The sequence below is a fragment of the Rhipicephalus microplus genome, chromosome 3 (genome assembly GCF_043290135.1).
Source record: "Rhipicephalus microplus isolate Deutch F79 chromosome 3, USDA_Rmic, whole genome shotgun sequence".
Classification (NCBI taxonomy): Eukaryota; Metazoa; Arthropoda; class Arachnida; order Ixodida; family Ixodidae; genus Rhipicephalus; species Rhipicephalus microplus.
The window spans coordinates 156057156-156064572 of record NC_134702.1 but is presented as its reverse complement, the minus strand read 5'-3'; positions in this window follow the sequence as shown (position 1 = coordinate 156064572).

The following is a 7417-nucleotide window of genomic DNA, read 5'->3' as shown; positions in this document are numbered from 1 at the left end:
CAGCGACCAGATTCAATCTCTGCGCACCTCTTGCAGAGACTTACTGGACGACTCACCAAGTGGTGGCCATTTTGCAGTGCTTCTGCTGTTATTTTGTAACTGTTTTCAAATTTTGATATTGAGCAATAGAAATTATTTTGTATATGAGGTAGCATAAATGGGGCTTTTGTAATTTTTAGTGCTCAAGTGCATAACCTATCCGGGACCATTAGAATATTAGGTGTGACTTGTCGGGTTGAACTAGTCAAAACGGGTGTTCAGTGTCATCACTCCCATGTGATGAAGTGTCACTTCCTATTGTCTCTTCGCTCTCTTCCGAAAACAATGCTGTTTTTTAGTCCAAGTAAATTATAGCGGTTTTCTTTCTAGTGTTGCCACTTGTCTATAATGTCGGTGCATTCCACAGTTTAAGAAGAAACGGTGAAAACTACATACATAATTTTTGTCGCTGGGCCCCTTTAAAGCCTTCGACAACTGCCCCCCCTTCCCCTTCTCCCAACAAATAAAAAATATTCCTGGCTACAAGCCTTTATGAGGCTTTCAGAGTATTAATTTATAGCCAGACATATTCACTAATGCCCACATTTTGAGCAAAAAACAAATACTGTCAAAGTTAGCAGCACATATAATTGGGAAGCGTAAATATGGGTATTGGTGCAATGGGTGCCACACTTGGCTGCTGTCACATCATAACAGCAGGGCTTATGTATGGTGCCAGGCCAGTTAACCACAAGTATGCATATTTGCATACATACATTTCAGGCTGCCAAAGATATGCAGTATGTTCAAGAAAGGCATTGGCCTGATTTTCATACGTTGTTAGCATCCTAGTAGCACAAGATGTTGCTGCAACATTGTAGAAATGTTCCGAATGTTGTGTTTTGCTGCACGTTAGACAACTTCTACTAACATTGCTGCAACATTGATAATTGTCAAAGCATTGACATTGTTTTTGCCCAATGTTGATGAAACGTTACTAAACAATGTTAACGCAATGTTGGTAATAGACAACGCTGCAACACTATCCCGTCAACATACCTTCAACATTCCCATCGAAACACGTGCCTATGACCTTAGCAAGAATGACATGGACACAAAACTATTGCAAGGTACCTTAAACCACAAGTTGTGTCTTGAAATTGCGAAATACGGTTCAAGATTTCTCTGTCGCAATCACAATACTTTCTTCAAGTGCATCCCATGCACCCTTTCTTTAAACTTTCAGCTTTTGCCACTTGCCACTGCTCAAGCATAAGCGAAGAATGGATGAGAAAACTTTTTGCCAAATTACAGCACCACCAGTTAGCTTGCCGACTTTCCAGATTCGTGGCTTGTGATACGGCACAAGATTCAATCCTGACTGTATCTTGACGATTGTTACTTAAAATAAACAGAAAGGAAATTGTAGGTAGGGCTTTTTTATATTATTGTTGCCTGTTGTTGATTTGCAAAGTGAAAACACAACTGCCTCTCTAAAGTAGCACGGCCTCCGACATTCGTTTTTGTAATTTAAAGTTTTACTCATTGACAACCAAGCAAACTATTTGCTACGTGTGATGAAACATACATTTTTATAACCCGTTGATTTCAGAATTATTTGTGGTAGGCAACGTGCTCATTCTTTAAAATCAACTTGAGGGCATCTTAGAGGCCATTGTTGTGCTGTTTGCACGCAACCAGACACCTTGCACCATCTCGTAGAAGATGAGAAGGCAAAAGCGCAGCTGACTAAAAACAAACTGCCCCATGCCAGCAAATTTTCGCGCGAAGCAAGGCCGAGCCGAGCTGTGTGACTCAGATAGCCGCCGTCTTTGATGGCTTTAGAAAAAGATGCCTTCACGCTGAATGATGAGAACAAAGACTTTATATAGGTGCCGTTGTTAGATAGGAAGGAGACCCACGTACAGCAAATGTGACCTCAGTGGATCCTACAGCAGCAGGGCCTGTGTAAAGCCGGCCAGCTTATTGTAGCAAAAGATGTCGATCGCTCCTTTCATCCCTTGTTTTCCCCAGATCACAGCCCGTCACCTGCGGTCATTGACTAACCACCTATGGACATTGAAACATCCTTGGACATCCGGACAAAATCCGAGCATATATGTATATATACCTCGTCTCACATCGTATACTTTGGATTTCGTATCTGTTTAGTTTGGTATATAGCCATATCAGTCGCAATAGAATCTCTCGTGTATATGTCTGCATCAACAATTGTACATTTTTATTTCACAATATATGAAACTTTTGTGGCGGTTATTACCGCAGTTGTTCACTTGTTTGTTTGCAATTGCGCTTGCGTGTACTTTCAGTAGAAGTTTCAAATTTAGCGTGTTTAAAGTTTTACATTTTTTTCTTTTTAAAAATCAAATTATTACATGCTTTACGTATTTATATAGTTTATATAAAAATATTTTTTCACATATTTTAATGTTATATACAGATTTTTAGCCAGTATTAAGAAATTATGATGCGCAAATGTAATGTGCGTCTGCACCGCTGTAGCCATTTTGGCCATGATTTGGCGTGCCACCCGCTGCTCTACCGACGACCGCCTCTTGAAGGGTTGTGTTTGAGTAGATTTCTCTTGTGTGTGAAGTGTGCTTGCGTTACGTGTTCTTGTTTAGTGTTCTGCAAGTGCTGCTGATTATGAAGATGCGCTATACTCAAGCGAGGACGCGTGGCTTCGTATCATGGAGCACTCCCCAGGTATGTAGTACACCACATTGCTCTGTTATCACCGCGTTATCACATTCTGTTCATGGCTCTGTTATAGCTCTGCTACCAACGTGTTCACCACGTTTTCAGTACCATGTGCATGATAAGCGAGCTTTTGTGTATGTGACGAGCCTGTTTGTCTCTAGCATTTCATCAGTATAGTGGCAAATTTGTGAGAACTTAAGCACTGACGAGTTTTTCTTTTGTATGGAGAGTGGAGCAGGGAGCGCATGGACGCGCAGCAGATTGGCGGCAGATTTAAACAGAGTTAAGGCGACACCCGCATCTGTGGTGTTGGAGGGGGCCCTGCTCGCGAGTGACCACTATTTTTGTTTATTATTTCTGGTGGGTTTGTTAGCTGTAGGCGTTGATCAGGGCTAGGGCACGTAAGCCCATCATATTTATTGTGCGCAATTGAAGTGAATGTGTCTACGGCAGTTTGATATGCTGTACGTTACATTTTGAACAGCTACGGTATTGTTATTCATTATGACTACTATCAGAGACGTTTTGTCCTTGCGAGGGGTCGAATGTACGCTGGTGTATGCATTCGCGCCGGCACCCATCTTTCTATAAAACTGCCATGACACTCAAGTTGATGCATGTTTGTGAGCAGCATGTTACATCATCATAGGTAGGTATCGCAAACGTTGCCTTACGCTTAGGTGTTCATGCAGCTCGTTTGGTAAAATTTAAACTTGCGGTATACACATGCAACATAAATTGCCAAATGTGGCCGGAACTCGAGCATTTTATGCCATTCGTTAAACGTGAACTGTATTTTCAAACGAATATTTCATGGCTAATTGCGACCGAATCGCTATACCTTACTGTGCGGGCACCAATTCGGTCATTCTTCTGCTTTCTTCCGCAGTAGGAACCATAGCTCGCTTAAAATATTTTCTTCTAGTTAACACTAAAATTTTGCTTTACAATGCTTCAGTTTTTTATTCTACAATACTGCAACCTTGTCTGGGGCACGACTACAAAGAAATCCCTAACAAAATTGTACTTACTCCAAAAAAGAGCTATGTCCTTCATTGCCAATGTTCCACGCTTATTTTCTACGAAAGATCTGTTCATAAAGTTTGATACTCAACCTGTATTCTTTTTATATGATTATTGCTTAATTTTAACCTACAAGTCATACCTAAAGTCCAATTATTCTATTATGCTTTAGCTGGCTGATTTGGATGTAAATCGCAGTATTCCAGTATTCCTCATACTAGGCATAAGAAAAAATGGCATGTCCCTACACCTCGAAACAAATATGATGAACAATCGTTGGAACATACTGTGCCAGTCATGCTTAATAAGCTTACAAAGGCCGATTTTGATCCCCTGTGCAAGTCTAATCAAGAAATAAGACTATTTTGTCCGTCATACCACAGAGATTTCTAACATTGTACATAATATATTTATTTTGCTTTCTTTCCTTATCCTCATGTTTAAGTTGTGTGGAACATGGTACCAAAAAGCATATACATGTGCCTATAGGGACCAGTTTACATATACTTGTGTATGTGGCATGAAAATGTATATTCTCGAAATCCGCATTTCCAGTCATAGGCACAGATTTTCTTTTGTGTACAAATATAAATATATATTGATGCATACAAAGTTTCTGTTTCTTTATTGCAAATGTATTGCTATCGCATATTACTTTGTTTTTAATGTGTTGCGCCTATTCTTTCTTTGCAATGTGTTGCTGTCATTTGTAAAGGGGGCAGGACCTCTGTCAAGCTGTAGTAGCTTGTTGTCCGGTCCCCTCGCTTTAAAGTGTGAAGAGAAATAAAAATTGAATTAGTCCAAGCGTTTGAGCACCATTGATTTTACTGTGCTTGTTATCACTATGTTTAAATTTTGTTTTCGTTTATTAACTATTCTACGCACCTCGCACAACCTTCATGTTGAAACCTTTTCATATTTCACTTTTTTTCAAACATAAACATATTTCCGCTTTTTTTTTTTCCGTTAGACAGCCTGTGATGCTCAAGTGAGGAGTAATGCATTTTTAGCCAACCAGAATCATTGATACTAATGGCCATAGTTTAGCAGTACACAATAGTAATTTAGTGACAATAGTTTCTGACATTTTAGATATAATCATTCCAATGTGAGCAGACTGAAGAAAGCTACATTAGTTGCATTTGATATCAAATTTATATTTTAATTTTATTTTTTACAAAGCACCATGCATGAGCACAATTCAAGCATGGTTTTGACACAACTACGATGTGGAAATTGTATATTATTTCATAAGGTTGCAACTGTGTTCGTCAAGATTATCAAAAAAGTTTTTCTTGTAACATCTCTAGTTTGTGTACATCCGGCTAGTGTAACGTCCCTGTCACACGGGCACCCGCGAAGACCAATAACTCCCTCGTCCTAAGGACAACGAAGATGCGGTCCGTGTCACACGGGCACTCTTACACAAATGAAGGTAAACGGAGCATTTAGCAAAGGATGTTCAGCGATCTCCCTTCGCAGTGAAATGAGGTACTCTCGTCCCCAGCAGTCTCGAGGTCAGACAAAAATTTCGAGCACTAAAGTGGCCACAGTGAACACTGATGCCCTACACACCGTGCCTCACGAGTCGCGCCGGCGGGCGCCATTGAAAAATATTTCGTCCAAGTGTGTGGTTGTGATTGTCGCCGTGTTGATGTTTAAGAAATGACCGACAACGCTGCAACATCATCATCTGCCTCGACGGCTGCAGAAATGAGTAATGGGACCCCACCAAATCTAAGAGTAACCTGGAGCGAAAATGACACTTGGGTGTTGATTAGAATCTGGGAGGACCACCTTCCTGAGCGTCGAGGAGAAAAACACAACGCCAGAGTGTATGACGCCATTGTCGCCGCTCTTGCACAAATGGGTATTTTGAGAACGCACCGACAAGTGCAAAACAAAATTGACATCCTCACGCAGAAGTACAGGTGAGTTCGCAGACTGCTGAATGCATACAGCAGAAAAGCACGTGTGTTCCTAACAGCTGGTGTGTGGTCGTGTGCTAACCCGTGTAAGTTTTTGTTGGCACTTCTCATTGGTGCTGTTGCACGAAGCACATTTCGTTACAAGGAGTTATTTTGAGGGGCTAATTCTGTGTAGATATTCTATCGTTGTGTTGCGTGATTTCTGCGTGTCAATGCTCAACTTTGTTTATCTGGAATGAGGCAATAGCAAGTACAGCTCGTGCGCATTATCTGGCTTAAAAAAAAATGTGCATTCGAGTCACCATGAACATCGAAGTATTCGACTGATTACCTGCGTACGCATCCTATCTTATCTTTTAGGACTGCCAGTATATGTGAGCATTGGTAAGCAACCTACGAAATGAGCTATATGATTGAGTGAAATTGCATGCACAAGCTACTAGTCTTTATTCAGGTCTTCATTCTGAAACATCAAAAATAGCTTGCGGTTGCCTTGCAAACATTGTTCACTGTTTTCATTTTTTGCATGATGCAACAGCACAGGCTTGCATGTCTACACAAAAAAATAAAAAAACAAAAGTTGCTAACCGTGACGTGGAGCTTGACACGAATGTATAATGCAGCCCACCCACCTGCTAGGAAATGAACGGAAAGTTACATAGCAAGTCCGGAGAGAATGTGGTTATACATTACATCACTGCTTTTCTAATGGTAAATTGTGTTATCAGGAAAGAAGCCCGGGAGAAAACTACCGGATCAGCACCCAGTGCCTGGTCGTTTTTCGTGGAACTACACAAGTTTCTGGGCACACTGCCCGTAAACGACCGCTCTCTCGTGCAAGAGAGTTGTCCTTCACCAAGGGGAAATGTCGATGAGGTATGTAAATCATTTGTATAAGATAATGTCATTACGATAATAACTAAAAATTGTCGGTGCCACGACAAATTGGCGATTGCAGAATGCAACCTAGCAATTCAACACTCCAAACTTTGCTCTAAATTGTAATGTCAATTGTGATTATAGACTCCACTCAAGGGCATTTATTATCTACAAGCAATGAAAACAATAAAAACACAGCATGGGATGAAACTATTGCACTAATGGGCCCTCAAAGAACAAGATTTTTGTCGCAACTATTTAAGCTTGGAGTAGGTCTCTCTGAGGTTAATCGATATGATTAGTTCATTTTTTTACGTTCTACATTCTTGCGACACTTCAAGAGTGTGCAACATCATAAATGCCACATTAGGCTGAAAGCAGCTTGATGTTGTGGAACACACTAACAGATTTTTGTCTTTCAGATTATTCGGAGTATATCGGCGGGGTCAAGTGTGTCTGCAGATGAAAACGGGGCTACTGAAAGTTGCTCCACGACAAATGCCTGCAGGAGTGCTTTGGACCTGCAGCGGGAACCCCAGCCTAGCACCAGCCAGGCTGGCACCAGCACGAGCCAGACACAAAGGAAGCGTCGAGCGCAAATGAGAAAGCGGATGTCCGCTAATGAAAAATTTCAGAGTGCGCTGCTTGAACAGCAAGCGAAGCTCATTGCAGCACTGAAGAATGCCACGCAGGTTGAGCAGGGTCTGCATGAGCGGCAGGTGGTAACACAAGAAAAACTTGAGGACCTGTTTTCAAAATACTTCAATAAATAAGTTTCTCTAATTACCTCAATAAACATTTGTTTCTTTCAGGACCCTATTGTTTGAGTAGTATACATACTGATGAGTTCACTAGTTGAACTGCAGACAATTATTAAGGGCACAACA